Below are 15,579 nucleotides of genomic sequence, written 5' to 3'. Positions count from 1 at the left end.
TGCATTCACCATGCAAAAAGCTTTGCGCATGCTAGTCAGCTACAAATCCGTTCGCAACTCACTCACCATTGAATAATTTTTCCAGTCTGTGCAATCTCTGTGTAGCCCAGGACCTACTTCTACAGTGCGTTTGCAACAGGCTGTTCGGGGCCAGAGCTGGTGTCACACACCTTCCTTGAAAATGCTTGGGAATGCCTGACACTCCCAGAAAATGGGCAGTAACCACCACCAAACGTCCGCTTCCTGTAAATCAACTTGCGTATGACTACCGATCAAAAAGGCTTTGGATTCTTTTGCAGTTTGACCTTGCATGTGCACATTACAATCCGTACAAATGCGCAGTTGATTGATAAACATCCGCCCTGCGAAAACGCACAACAGTGATTAGGTCTGAATCTGGCCTACAGTGCAGTACACTTTTCCCAATAAATAATAATGTTTTTAGAGGATTTCAAATAGTAAAATACTTTGCTTATGGCCACTAACAGCCATCAACACAAGTGCTGAAAGTAGGGTGCTACGGGGTGGTATGGAGTACCATTAATAAATATGGTGTTTGTATGCAGTACCACCAGCCCACCACTGCGGCATAATGTATAAGTGGCATTTTTGTGTGTGGGACATAAAAGGGTGTCAGTGGCATAACTGTGTGTGGCATAATATGTAAGAGGCATTACGGTGTGGTATAATATGTAGGGCATTACGCTGTGTGGTATAATGTGTAATAGGCATTACGGTGTGTGGCATAATGTGTAATGGGTGTTACGGTGTCTGTCATAATGTGTAATGGGCATTACAGTGTGTGGTATAATGTGTAATAAGCATTATGGTACGTGGCATAATGTGTAATAAGCATTACGGTGTGTGGCATAATGTGTAATAGGCATTACGGTGTTTGGCATAATGTGTAAGGGGCATTATGATGTGTGGCATAATGTGGCCATGCCCCTTTTGTCATGTAGCCACTCCCCTAGTTTTGTGTGAGCATGCCACCTCATGTCACGTGACCACGTCCATTTTTACTATCAGTACCACTGAGAAAAATTTCTACTTGCACCACTGTATCAACACTGCCCTGCTACTCCTTGTGCCACTTTAATGGGGGTTCAGGATGTTTCCCCTACTCTTTCATGTACTTCACAGAGGTCGCACACTGCAGAATAAACATCCATGACTTGACATTTCTAATTGCACAGATAAGGAGTATGAAAATATCCCATAAAATGTGTGCAATGTTAACCTGCAAGCACAGGGTACAGAACCCACAGCTGATTAAATTCTGCCCCCCAGAGAACTGAAATGATGTAACCTTGAGTACAGTAGTATGAATTATCTTTCTCCACAAAATACTATAATATTTCATTTTGATTAATGTTCGCTGTTTGAGTTTAAAAGATGTCATCTGAAACATACAGAAAAGACAGATTTGTATAGTTTATTTTAATGTCTTTAAATTTATAGTTGTGAATGGAAAATTTGAATTAAGTGTTTTTTTATTCAAGTTAATCGCTTAGCACTTATAAAATAAACACTAAACTAAGCCGGTTCAATCAAATTTGAATTCACTCTAAAGTTCCATCATCTCCAGTTCTGAGAAGTTATACTGTATGATGTGACAGTGGTAATGATAAATAAAAGTTATTACTAGCAAAGTGTTAAATGAGTGCAATATTCTGAAAATAATAATACTGTATAATTTCTAAGAAGTAGCAAGTATTGTGAAAGAAAAAAGATGGCTTTTAGGAAATATAAGCAGACACAAAATATTAAAGACAAAGAGATATATCTTGTTAGACAGGAGACTAAGGGAGGTACTGATGGGAGAGATGTGTGCTGAGTGATCTTAACACAGACCGCTCAGCACACATCTCTCCCCCCACTCAGCACAGCATGACGTGCTGAGCGAGGGGGGTGATGACAGGGGGCCGCTCGCTTCACACTGCGCTGAAGTGAGCCACCCGCTAGATTGAGCCTGCATGCAGGCTCAATCTAGCACCGGCGATAGCGACACACGGTGCCAGGCATCGCTATCGCTGGGGGCATACACGGCAGATCGGTTCTTAAAATCTAAGCAATCTAGTCAGATTGCTTAGATTTTAAACACAGATCTCTCCGTGTGTGCACCCCTTAAGAAGGTAATCAGATGTGCAAATGCACAAGCTGAGGAGAAAATGGTCCAGTCAGTGGGTAAAGGAGGCAAAACATTTTTAGGTATATAAGCAATAGGAGAAAAGCAAAAGGTGGAATAATAAGACTAAAGACAGAGTCTGGGAGTCTTTTTGAGGGAGACAATGAAATAGCGGATCATCTTAATAATTATTTTTTCTCAGTATTAACTACTGAAAGAAAGGGAGAGGAACCACAGTTAAGTTGCAGAGATATTAAAAAAAATAAACAAGTACATTTACAGAGGAGAAGGTCCTAACAGAACTCTCAAAGCTGAAAATGGATAAATCAATGGCGCCAGATGGGATACATCCATGGATACTAAAAGAGCCTAAAGGGGTGCTGGTAGCACCATGAACAGAATTATTTAACCAGTCACTAGCTACAGGAGTAATTCCAGATGACTGTAAAAGAGCGATCATATTCCTACTGCACAAAAGTGAAAGCAAGGAAGAGGAAAGCAACTATCAACCAGTGGACCTCACATTATTAGTGGGGAAATTTATGGAAACACTCTTAAAAGAAAGATTTGTAGTTCTCTCAAATCCAGCAAATTACAGGATCCCAAACAGCATGGACTCACTGGGGGGAGATCCTGTGAAACAAACCTTATTGACTTTTTTTGACTGTGTGAATAAAGTAATAGATAAAGGTGGAGCTTTAGATATAGCTTATCTACAGTAGACTTTAGTAAGACATTTTACAGTGTCACACATCACAGACTGCTAAATAAACCCGAAAGCTTGGGATTGGATACTAAGATGGTTGAATGGAAAAGGTCTTGGTTGCAGGATAAAAAACTGAGAGTTGTAGTAAATGGAGTGCATTCACAGGAGGAAAATGTTACCAGTGGAGTACCCCAGGGATGTGTATTTTTTAATATCTTTATTGGTGACATTGCAAATGGCATTAAAGGGAAAGTATGCCTTTTAGCAGATGACACAAAGGTATGCATCAGGGTAGACACACCAGGAGGGGTAAAACAAATTATCTAGGCAGATTAAAAGAATGGTCGAGAGTGTGGCAATTACAAATTAATGCCAAAAAATGCAAAATCATGCAGTTGAGTCTCAAAAATCCAAATGCTAAATAAAGTATTAATGGCACTATACTGGAAACTACTGAGGAGGAAAAGAATCTAGGAGTCACTATTTCAGGTGACTTAAAGGCCGATAATCAATCTAACAAAGCAATAAAGAAGGCTAGTCAGATGTTTGGTTGCATATGGAGAGGAATCAACAGCAGAAAGAAAGAAGTAATAATGCCACTGTATAGGTCATTGGTACATCCTCATCTAGAAAACTGTGTTCAATTCTGAAGGCCAAATCTTCAGAAGGATATTAATACATTAGATTCTGTACAAAGAAGGGCAAATAAAATGGTGCATGTCCGACATCACAAAACATACCCAGAAAGACTAAGAAATCTCAGAATGTATAGTTTGGAGCAGAGAAGAGAAAGGGGGGACATGATAGAAACTTTCAAATATATAAAGGGTTTTAACAAAGTCCATGAGGGAAACATTCTTCAAATGAAGAGAAGTACAGTATTAGAACATGATGACATGCACTGAAACAGGAGGGAGGTGGGCTCAGGGGAAATTTGAAGAAAAATCACTTCACAGAAAGAGTAGTGGACAAGTGGAATAGCCTCCCATCAGAGGTGGTAGATGCTAGGACAGTAGAGCAATTTAAACATGCATGGGATAGACATAAGGATATCCTTACAAAGAAATAAGGATCAAATAAGGTTTGAGGTAAAAGTATGGTAAAAAGGGGCAAACTAGATGGGCCAAGTAGCTCTAATCTGCCGTCATATTCTATGTTCTATGTTTCTATGTTAACCCCTTTCTTCCAAGTCTTTCCTGTCTATTTATAAAAGTGAAATATAATTTGTTCTTTTTATATTAGAGAGTTGAAAAACATAGGCCATGGGTGGTCATTCCGAGTTGTTCGCTAGCTGCATTCGTTCGCTGTGCAGCGTTGAGGCAAAAAAAGGCACTTCTGCGCATGTGTATGTGGCGCAATGCGCACGCGCAACGTACTATTACAATGAACGATGTAGTTTCACAAAGGGTCTAGCGAAGATTTTCAGTCGCACTGCTGGCCGCAGTACATATGTTCTGAGTTGTCACTGCCTTGGAGACCACAGCCTGATTGACAGGCAGTGGCTGTTTGGGGGAGAAGACGTAATACAGTGCTAAATGTTAGGGGCTAAATGTAATAGAGTGAGAGTTTCAGAAAGTGAGAGATTTGGTAAGGTTTTTCAGTTTTTTTTAAAGTGGCAATCATTTACACTGCAAAACCAGGTTGATCTTGCTGTGTAAATGATTGCCACTTTAAAAAAAACTGCAAAACCTTACCAAATCTCTCACTTTTTGAAACTCTCACCCTATTACATTTGGCTCGGGGTCTGTTTCACAAAACAGAGGTGTTTTGACTTCATTATGTGGGAATGCAGAGGCCAGTGAATGCATCTTCCAATGCAGATTTACTGGCTTTAGCAGCCTAGATGTGGCACCCTTCACTTACGGTTACTTTAGGGTTACTCAGATGGCATATGCTGAGACTGATGGTCGAGATGGAGATTCGATGCGGTGTCTTCAGAAACAGGCATCAGTTCTGAGATGCCGCCAGTTGGGATCTTTTAACACAAGAAGCCTCATGCTGTATTAGGATATTTTCTCCTTGCCATGTATGTTGTGTACTCCTCTGAATCAGACCCATAATCCTTAACATAACGGTCTACAAAAATATTTTTTTTTTCACAGGATATGTTGTGTACATATTGCTTTTACAATAAAGGAACCTTTCTGAAGGGTACAGTGGGTGGGATTTTCTAAAAGAAAAATGCAGTAAAAACCCAGTTTACATGGTTTTTACCGCATTTTCAAATGTACTAACCCCCCGCCGCCCACTTTTTGATGCGGAGGGTATCACCAGCTTTTCAGGGCGATAGCCTATAGAAGCCTATGGGCTTCCTACTGCATCCTGCCACATCCCGCCACATCCGCCGCCCAACGCCCCTCACGCCACTGCCCACCCCCTCCCATACCTGACTGCAGGCAGCCTCCCCATCGCAAAATAAATAAAAAGGAATAAAAAGTGCTCTGACCAAAGATTATACTTTCTGTGAAACAATGCACATCCATGATGGACCAATGCTAACCTTTTATTTCATCACAGAAAACATAGTCTGGACAGTTGCTAATAAATTAAAATGCTGCATTTTCCGTAAAAACTGTACTTTATAAAGAAAAACCACAAATACAAAATGCAAATACAATTTGATACAAACATTTGTTATTTTCCCTTTGAAAATGGATTATTCCTTCCTTATACAGTCCAAATGGAAATATCAGAGAATAATGGCTGCAACTTCATATGATATAGCAGCCACACTAATTGGTTAAGTAGTATCAGCAAGACGGATAAATCCACAGTCAACCAATCAGAAGCAGATAGCTATTGCTGTTGATTATCATCACCATCATTGCCCTCCAGCACCAGCAGGGGCAGTACGGATGGTGTAATGGTTAGGATTACTGCTTCAGGGCACTGAGGTGAAGGGTTCAATTCCCACCATGGAATAACTCTGTGGAATTAGTATATTATCCCAATACTTGCGTGGGTTGTACTGGTTGGTTAATTGGCTCCCAACAAAAAAAAAAAATGAACCTTAATGTGTAAGTGTGTACATACACATGTGTTTAGGGCATACTAGATGGGCCAAGATTTGATCTGTCATCAAATTCTATGTTCTTATGTAAGAGATATGCCCGTCTCCAGACGTGTGTCGCTGCATCTTTTTCAAGGTTTTGTTGAGTCATATTTACAGGAACATGCCATGACTGAACTAGGCCTATGCTTGCTCAATCCCTCCATCCCCCGTTCTGTCTATTCAAGCATAAGAAGTTGTATTTGTCAGATGCACCAAAATCTGCAAGCAGATGTTTCATACTGTTCTTGTCTATGGAGGAACGGTTAGAGAGGTTTTGCTGAAATAAAAAAGTTATGTCAAACTCTGTGTGAGCTCTTGAGTGACTGCATGAAAACAACATTTCTTCTAATGCCTATTAGTTAATTAATAAGAAACCTACTTCTTATTAATTGTTGTCACAGTATAAAAGAGACTATTAAAGAGACGGAACACTCCTTGTAGGATAACAAATCTTAGTAGCACAGCATTTTTGCAAAGAGCCTACTGTATCACGCATTGGTGAGCAGCAGTGTTGACAGAAAATATCACTCTCGGATCAGGAGGCTCATTGATGACCAGGAGCTAAAAGAAGCACACGATAAGACTGAAACAATATTACTTTTCCTGGAAAGGTCAAAGCAATGTCCACAGAAATATCTCACAGGACTGAAGAACAACAAAAACAATGAAGGGAAAAATACAACAAGGTATAGTACTTTAAAAATTAATTGTAAGCAGGTTAAAATATCCAATATGTACAGTATATTGGGGGTAATTCAGACTGATCACTCGCTAGCTGTTTTTTGCAGTCCTGCGTTCACATAGTCGCCGCCCACCAGGGAGTGTATTTTAGCTGTGCAAGTGTACGATCGCATGTGCAGCCGAGCGGTACAAAAAGATCTTGTGCAGTTTCTGAGTTGCCCAGAACTTACTCAGCCGCGGCGATCACTTCAGCCTGTCCGGGGCCGGAATTGACGGCAGCTTGGACACGCCTGCGTTTTTCCAGCCACTCCCTGAAAATAGTCAGTTGACACCCAGAAACGCCTTCTTCCTGTCACTCTCCTTGCGATCGGCTGTGCGAATGAATTCTTCGTAAAACCCATTGCACAGCAACAATCCGCTTTGTACCCGTGCGATGTGCCTGCGCATTTCGGTGCATGCGCAGTTCTGACTTGATTGCAGCACTGCAAAAAACTCTAGCGAGCAATCAGGTCTGAATTATCCCCATTATTATTATTACATTTATAATAAGCAACTCTACATGATATGCAGAAGACAATACATTGACACGCACATTTGAAATAGTTTATACAGTATTTGCAAAATGCTTATTGTAATATAACTGTATTACAACCTTTATTTAATGTGGAGCAACATGGACACCAAGGGGCGAAATCTGGTGGGAATCAGCTGAAAAATCAGACTTTACTACACAATAGAACATTGGCTCAGTGTCAATGTTTTTATAATTAGAAGAGAAACCCCAGATTTACTATGGTTTACAACATCCCGCAAAGCTGGAGGCAAACCCACCCAAATAATAGGCCTGAGAGTGTGTGAAGCTCTGCACAAATCACTAAGATGATGTCTTTTTTTTATATAAAAAGCTTTAAAAGTATAAATATAAAAAAAAAAAATAGGGGAAAAAAAATGGAGTGAGGCTGAGGGTTCGAGTGTGGGAAGTGCAGCAAAATGACCAATCAGTGCGGTCCCATTCCTGCCTATGGAAAATGTCCCAGAGTAACCTCTCATTCGTGACCGGGCTTCTGGAGGAACAGTAGTAGCAGCGTTGTTTTGTTTGTTAATATTCAGTGATGCTATATGGACTGAAGAGAACTTGAACGCCTACATTTTGTTAGTAATAAATGGGGAATTGTGGGTTGTGTCCGGGTGTATTTATGTAATAAACAATAAAATATGAAGGGGGTATTCAATTGTTTGAAAAGTCAGTTGGGTGTCTGTTTTTTCCTATCTAATAGACAGGGAAAAACAGACACCCAACCGACTTTTCAAACAATTGAATACCCCCTTCATATTTTATTGTTTATTACATAAATACACCCGTGTTTTCTGTCTTTTACTTAATATTTTATTACAGGTGGATTACAGGTGCTAGTGGGCTCTTGATGTGCAGGCATGCTGGTTCTTGTGGTTCAACAAATTACATCATGCCTGGGCAGCCTTGCTTGGACCTGTAGTCCACCTGTAAAGAACACTGTTAATTGCAAATTTATTACACTATTAACTCTGCACCCAGAGCCCTGTGGTGGTGGTGGTGGTGGTGGTGGTGGTGTGGGGGGGGGGGGGGGTAGGGGGGGGTTTCCACACTTCCCTAGGGATTCCATCAAGAGCTGACCAGTCAAGGGCTGGCTGCCATTATCGCAGGAGGATAACATACTGCATGTCCCCCTGATATCACGTCTACTACCCTGGCTTGTTCAGCCTAGTGCATCCAAGTCTCATCGCATTGTGACTAGGATGTTTTTTTTGCCAAACAAAGATCACCCAAATCTAGCAGATGGCTCACTCCCACCAGGCATCATGCACTGTGTGGTGTATTGAGGCTAGATGTATGCAGGGCTGGATTAAGGAAGGGGAAACAGTGGCAGTCATCCTGGGGCCCCCACACAACAGACAGCTGTTTTCAGTGTAGTAGTAGCCCTCTGTCGGCTCAGCTGTTCATTAACAGTAGCTGCAGAGGAGGACTTCCATGTACAGCAATTAGTCTTGTGGGATACTGCACTGAAATACCGTAAGTCACTGACAGTGAGCCGGCCGATTGCATTGCTCTGGTGCAATGCTCTGGCTGCCCTGCCCAGGTAAGGAGTGACTGAGAGAGAGAGAGAGAGAGAGAGAGAGAGAGAGAGAGAGAGTGTCGGGTGGAGGGGAGGAGATGCTCAGGGATTTTTATAAGCTATTTTAGTAGTGGGGTCCCCACTGTAACTGTATTAACCCTGGGTTCCCACCAACCTTAGGATCTAATTCAGTAAGGATCGTGATTGTGATGCGACCTGTATCAGACCCTTAATCCAGCCCTGGGTGTATGAGTACACACCTGCACTGTAAAATGAATCCCCCTAAATAACATTAAAATAAAATTTCCAGTTTAATATCTTATGAATCTAGTTTATACTTGTTCTTGTTACAGAATACTGGGGGTCATTCCGAGTTGATCATAGCTGTGCAAAATTTTGCACAGCTACGATCAACTTTCCTGACATACGGGGGGACGCCCAGCAAGGGGCTAGTCCGCCCCGCATGTCAGTGCCGGCTCCCCCTGCAGAAGTGCAAAGGCATCGCACAGCGGCGATGCCTTTGCACCTCAGGAGTAACTCCCGGCCAGCGCAGCTTTAGTGAGCTGGCCGGGAGCTACTCCTCGCTCCCTGGCCTGCAGCGGCTGCGTATCACGTCACGCAGCCGCTGCGGCCCACCTCCCGTTCGGTCCGGCCACGCCTGCGTTGGCCAGACTGCGCCTACGAAACGGCGGCCAAATGCAGCCGTTTCGCCCCCTCCCGCCCATCGATCACCTCTGCCTGTCAATCAGGCAGAGTTGATCGCTGTCCTGCCACGGCCGTCGGCCGTCCCGCATGCGCAGGCACACAAAGGCGCCGGCGCATGCGCAGCAGGGACCCGTTCACTCTGCTGCGTAAAAACGCAGCGAGCGAACGGGTCAGAATGACCCCCACTGTGTACTGTATATTTGTACCAAATCAGTTACTGTGCATCTGCCATGGCACCAGATACTTCATGTATATTACACTTACTCTTTGGAAATGTCTGTAGGTTAAATATAAATTCTTGATTCAATTTTATAAGTTTCCGTAGTTTCCCATTTTGGAGAATAACTGACTATACACAGTCACAGTTCTAATGCAAAACTAACACAATGTCAGGCAGATACTAAACTAGAACTTGGAAAGGAATGTGTTTTCATGGTAAATTTAGGCAGTCCTTCCCACTGTACAGTATCTGTCAATATTCAGGAGGACCATAATTAGGTGGAATTATTGTATTCAGGTCAGCATCCTCATCTCTTCCATTCAGAAGTTACAGAATTGGGTCTCTCTTTGACATCATTTCCTAAAAAAAATGTATTATCAAATCTATTTTATTTTTGTATTTATTTTAATAGATTCTCTTTTTACATGGTAGTGGAGTTTTCACGACAATTTACAGAATTTCATTATTATATTCATTACCAGTGACAGGAGATTGTTGTAAACTCACTGACACATTTCTTCACTGACACATTTCATTTTCTTGCTGTATGAATGACAGAAGACTTTGTGGAGCAGTTTCTTAGGAATGCAGAAGCATTAACTCTTTTTAAGATATAGGGAAAAAAGTGTCTACCTTACGCTTGTGACATTTTAATAAATACACAGAATCTCAATGGTATTGCTTTGGGTATTTATACACCTATTGCTAATGAAACTAAAAGTTGAAAAAAAATAAATGTCTGTATGCTGCAAAAATTACAGCAATAGATAGGGTAATGCATTGTCAGTGTATAGTATTTCTTTATCTACTGAGTATTAGGCCAGTTTGGCCAATGTATCTAGCATGAAATAACTATGCCCGTGTTCAGAAAGCAGATACATACATATACTCCTTTTCAGACCTGAGTCTGGTTTAATTGCTGATTTCAGCAAGATCCTCTCTGGGAGTACCCTTGAGCATACGGTCCAAGTGGGCATCTTAGGAAGTATCATGAATTGTATCATTGTGGTCCCATCCCCTGGGACATTTTGCTGCGATTCCCAGCCACAAGGACCCAATGAGAATCTTCAAGTCCCCTTTTCTGAAGCTAGGGGAGAACCCTTAAATCTCTGACCCCTAGAGCATTGTCCCCTTAGGGGCAAGGGTCTTCAGGCATCCCTCCCCATAAGGCTCAGGGTCACCTCTTTCTCCCCAGGGTTGGCTGAAGCTTTTCCATGAAGAACAGATTCATACTTTTGCTCTCTCCAAGTGGAGAGAGCCTCAAGAGACTGGGGGGTAAATTTACTAAGATGGGAGTTCTATTTAAGATGGGATGTTGCCCATAGCAACCAATCAGATTCTAATTCTCATTTATCTAGCACCTTCTAGAAGATAATTCCTGGAATTTGATTGGTTGCTATGGGCAACATCCCATCTTAAATAGAACTTCCATTTTCGTTAATTTACCCCTAGGAGAGTGGGCAGCTCATATACAGATGGTGCCACACTAGTCGTGGCTCTGTCTGTGACTGGGCGCGTCCGTGATGGAGACGTGCCCCATTCATTTGAATGGAGAGTGTCTCCATTCGCATGCCCGGACAGAGACACTCAGAATGAGTGCACATTTGCGATGGAGCCGCCTCAGATGAGCGGAGCTCCATCTGTAGTTAGCTTAACTGTTTGACTACTACCATATTGCTAGGCTGACTTATTTTGGACTCATATCCTTCGTAGATGCCATTTTATATCATAAACCATTAGGAAGACTTTGGGGTATATTCAATTAGGGTCGGATCCATTCCGAGTTTCCGACATGCATTTGTCGGAATGGATCCGACAACCCCTATTCAAATCTTATCTCAATTCAACTTTTAAAAAGTTGAATTCATATGAGGGACCCAAAGGAGGAGAGGGGGGAGCCACGGGGAGACCAGCGGGGACAGCCGGCGAGCAGACGGAGGAGATCTGCGCTACAGTAGCGCTGCAGGAGGATGTCACACAGCCACCTGACATCACGACAGTGTCCACCCGGCTCCAGCAAGTGTGACCTTACTTGCTGGAGCCGGGTGGACGCTGCTGTGAGCGGCTCGGCTGTGTGACATCCTGCTGCAGCGCTGTGCTGTAGCGCTGACCTCCCCTGTCTGCCCGCGGCTGTCCCCCGTCTCCCTGCGCCCCCCCCTCCTCCTCTGGGTCCCACATCTCAGTCCGACATTTTTTTATGTCGGACTAAGATGGTCGAAGGGTGGTCTTCAGTTTGCCGACTGTCGAGATACCGGTGCACAGTATACCGGCACTGGAATCCCGACAGCCGGCATACCAACACTTTTTCTCCCTCTTGGGGATCCACGACCCCTCTGGAGGGAGAATAAATAGCGTGGCATGCATAGCGAGCCCGCAAGGGGCTCATTTGCACTCGCCCAGCTGTCTGTATGCTGGCGGTTGGGACTTCGGTGCTGGTATGCTGGCCGCCGGGAGCCCGGCAGCCGGCATACCCTACTACACCCTGGTCGAAAAATGACACAAGCACGTGGATCTGCAGCTATTTCGCCGATCCACGTTCTTTTCGACAAGTCGAATTCCTCGACTTGTCAAATATATTGAATAGGTTGGAACCCCTTCCGACCTAAAAAAAGTAAAAAACTGCAATCTTTTCGACAGACGGCAGCTTTCGGCATCAAGTGAATATACCCCATCATTATTGTTTTTTTTTTTAAATATATATTTTTTGTTCATAATTCTTACTATATGCTAATCACCATCCACTTATTCATGTATGTTATGTATACCATTCACTTTTTTCACTATTCACTCAATTCAAGCTTCTAAGTAAAACAAATTATCAAGCAACTGGGCAAAACTATGGGGGTAATTCGAGTTGATCGCAGCAGCAAATTTGTTAGCAGTTGGGCAAAACCATGGGGGTAATTCCAAGTTGATCGCAGCAGGATTTTTGATAGCAGTTGGGTAAAACCATGTGCACTGCAGGGGGGCCAGATATAACATGTGCAGAAAGAGTTAGATTTGGGTGGGTTATTTTGTTTCTGTGCAGGGTAAATACTGGCTGCTTTATTTTACACTGCAAATTAGATTGCAGATTGAACACACCCCACCCAAATCTAACTCTCTCTGCACATGTTAAATCTGCCTCCCCTGCAGTGCACATGGTTTTGCCCAATTGCTATCAAAAATCCTGCTGCGATCAACTTGGAATTACCCCCCATGTGCACTGCAGGGGGGGAAGATATAACATTTGCAGAGAGAGTTAGATTTGGGTGGGTTAATTTTGTTTATTTGCAGGGTAAATACTGACTGCTTTATTTTTACACTGTAACTTAGATTTCAGTTTGAACACACCCCACCCAAATCTAACTCTCCCTGCAAATGTTATATCTGCTCCACCTGCACTGCAAATGGTTTTGCCCAACTGCTAACAAATTTGATGCTGCGATCAACTCGGAATTACCCCCTATGTTGCAATGTAGGTGGGGCAGATGTAACATGTGCAAAGAGATTTAGATTTGTGTGGGTTATATTTTTCTATGCATTTTTAAATACGGGCTGCTTTATTTCTATGATGCAATTTAGATTTCATTTTGAACACACCCCACCCTGTTGCTGGATAATTTGCTTTACTTGCAACATAAATCAGCCACTTAATCATCTATGCTAACAAAGTAGGCAGACAGTGCAAACATTAGATCCTATATATAAAGTATGCAAATTAATTTGCAGCTTAAGCATTATGTTCATAAATGATCTAATGTTTGGACTATCTGCCTGTTTGGTTAACATACCTGTCTCAAAGTAATCAATCATTAATGCTGGAGGAGGTGTAGCAGAGAGAGAAGAAACCATGGGCAGAGTAACTGGGTGCAAGGGGATGGCTGGGTCCTGGAGGCAGCCTGGGTCCCACAGCAGCTGCATCTATTATAGCTATGACCTTGATGAATTGCCCCACTACTTAATATCCACTGCTGCACTCAGGTCCGGCCTGAGCCTAATTTTTTTGGTATGCAAATTTATATTTTGGCGCCCCTTAGTGGGGTGTGGCTTTATAGGGAATGGGCGTGACCACAGAATAGTATCAATTCACATTTCAATAGCAGTTAGTGTGATATGGTATATATAACAGCAGTCAGTACCATTTTTGAGGATATACACCCAATGTACATTTTAAGCAGTTTGTGTCATATGTATAATATCCCCCAATGTCACCAGTACTCACCCCCTGCAGCACATAGTCACCGCTCCCCTCCCCTCCCCCGTACATGCACAGTGACCTGCACCCCTTCCCTCCCCTCCCGGGCAGCACATACAGTGACCTGTTCACCTCTTCTCCCCTCACCAGTGCTCACCCCCAAAGCACATAGTCACCGCTCCCCTCCCCCACACATACACAGTGACCCACTCCCCTCCCGCGCAGCACATACACAGGGACCCCTACCTGCCACCCGCTGACTGTATCCGCTCTACATGTAGCCATGGCAAAGACAGCAGCAGTCCTGTCCTAGGACCTCATAATGGATTTGCCTGCTGATGCTGCTGCTCATCGTGGCCGCTCCAGAAGTGACTGGAGTGGAGCGGTCATGGCGCCGGCTTTTAAAATGTGCGGGGTAGGTATAGGGGGTTCCATGTCTCCTCTGTACATAGGCCCTCATTCCGAGTTGTTCGCTCCCAAGCTGCTTTTAGCAGCTTTGCACACGCTAAGCCGCCGCCTACTGGGAGTGAATCTTAGCTTATCAAAATTGCAAACGAAAGATTGGCAATATTGCGAAAAGACTTTTCTGTGCAGTTTCTGAGTAGCTCGAGACTTACTCTTCCAGTGCGATCAGTTCAGTGCTTGTCGTTCCTGGTTTGACGTCACAAACACACCCAGCGTTCGCCCAAACACTCCCCCGTTTTTCCAGCCACTCCCGCGTTTTTCCCAGAAACGGTAGCGTTTTTTCACACACTCCCATAAAACGGCCAATTTCCGCCCAGAAACACCCACTTCCTGTCAATCACATTACGATCACCAGAACGAAGAAAAAACCTTGTAATGCCGTGAGTAAAATTCCTAACTGCATAGCAAATTTACTTGGCGCAGTCGCACTGCGGACATTGCGCATGCGCATTAGCGACTAATCGCTCCGTTGCGAGAAAAAAATAACGAGCGAACAACTCAGAATGACCCCCAGAGTGCGTTTGTCAGAGGAGACTGTTGGCGGGCGGCGCGCCGCAGTGTGAGTGACAGTGACTCACTGTCACAGAATGCAGCAGCACCCTCAGCGGTCCAGCGCTCTATGCCGCTGCGTAACTGGCGTATGCGTTGGGCCGGGCCTGGCTGCACTTGTGGTAAGTTGGATGCCTCACAAATGGTGGGACATCAGGGCTTGATTCTGAGCAAGGGCCTGATTCGGAGATGTAGTTAATCTGGATGGTTTACATACATCTCCAATGGTGGGGCTACTTTGCATGCTTGACAGGCAGAGGTTGTTTGTGGGTGGAGTAGGGCAGGGAGTGGCAAGGTCAAGGGTGTGCATCTTCAGACGCACATTTCCTGGACTCAGTAGCATGAAAAGCCCAGACATCCTGCATAACTTGAGGGTCATTCAGATGGCCAATGTTCACACAAGTGATCCAATGCTGCAGCAGCAAATCACACAAACATGCAGGGAGTGTCTATTTACTCAAGACGCCTCCCGTTGCTTTTGCATATTTTTGGATGAAATGCGTCCATCTCTGGATCAAGCCCTAGGTACAGATGTAGTCAAGATAACCTTTGCTGCGATGCAACATGCTGCAACATGGCTTGCTGCATGGTGTGCCATGCTGTGACTATCTGCAGCCGGCGATTACTTCATTAATTCCTAAAGGAATCGTCACAGCCTGGCCCGCCATGCAGCATGCCGTGATGAAACATGCCACATCTCAGTAAAACGTGCATGGCTACATTTGGAACAGTGTTTTAAAAGACACTTAACACTGCAGTGCGCATTTGTTTTCCACAAATAAAAAATTATTCATGTTCATTTG

This window comes from Pseudophryne corroboree, chromosome 9 (assembly GCF_028390025.1).
Source record: "Pseudophryne corroboree isolate aPseCor3 chromosome 9, aPseCor3.hap2, whole genome shotgun sequence".
NCBI classification, from domain to species: domain Eukaryota; kingdom Metazoa; phylum Chordata; class Amphibia; order Anura; family Myobatrachidae; genus Pseudophryne; species Pseudophryne corroboree.
This window is presented reverse-complemented; position numbering follows the sequence as displayed.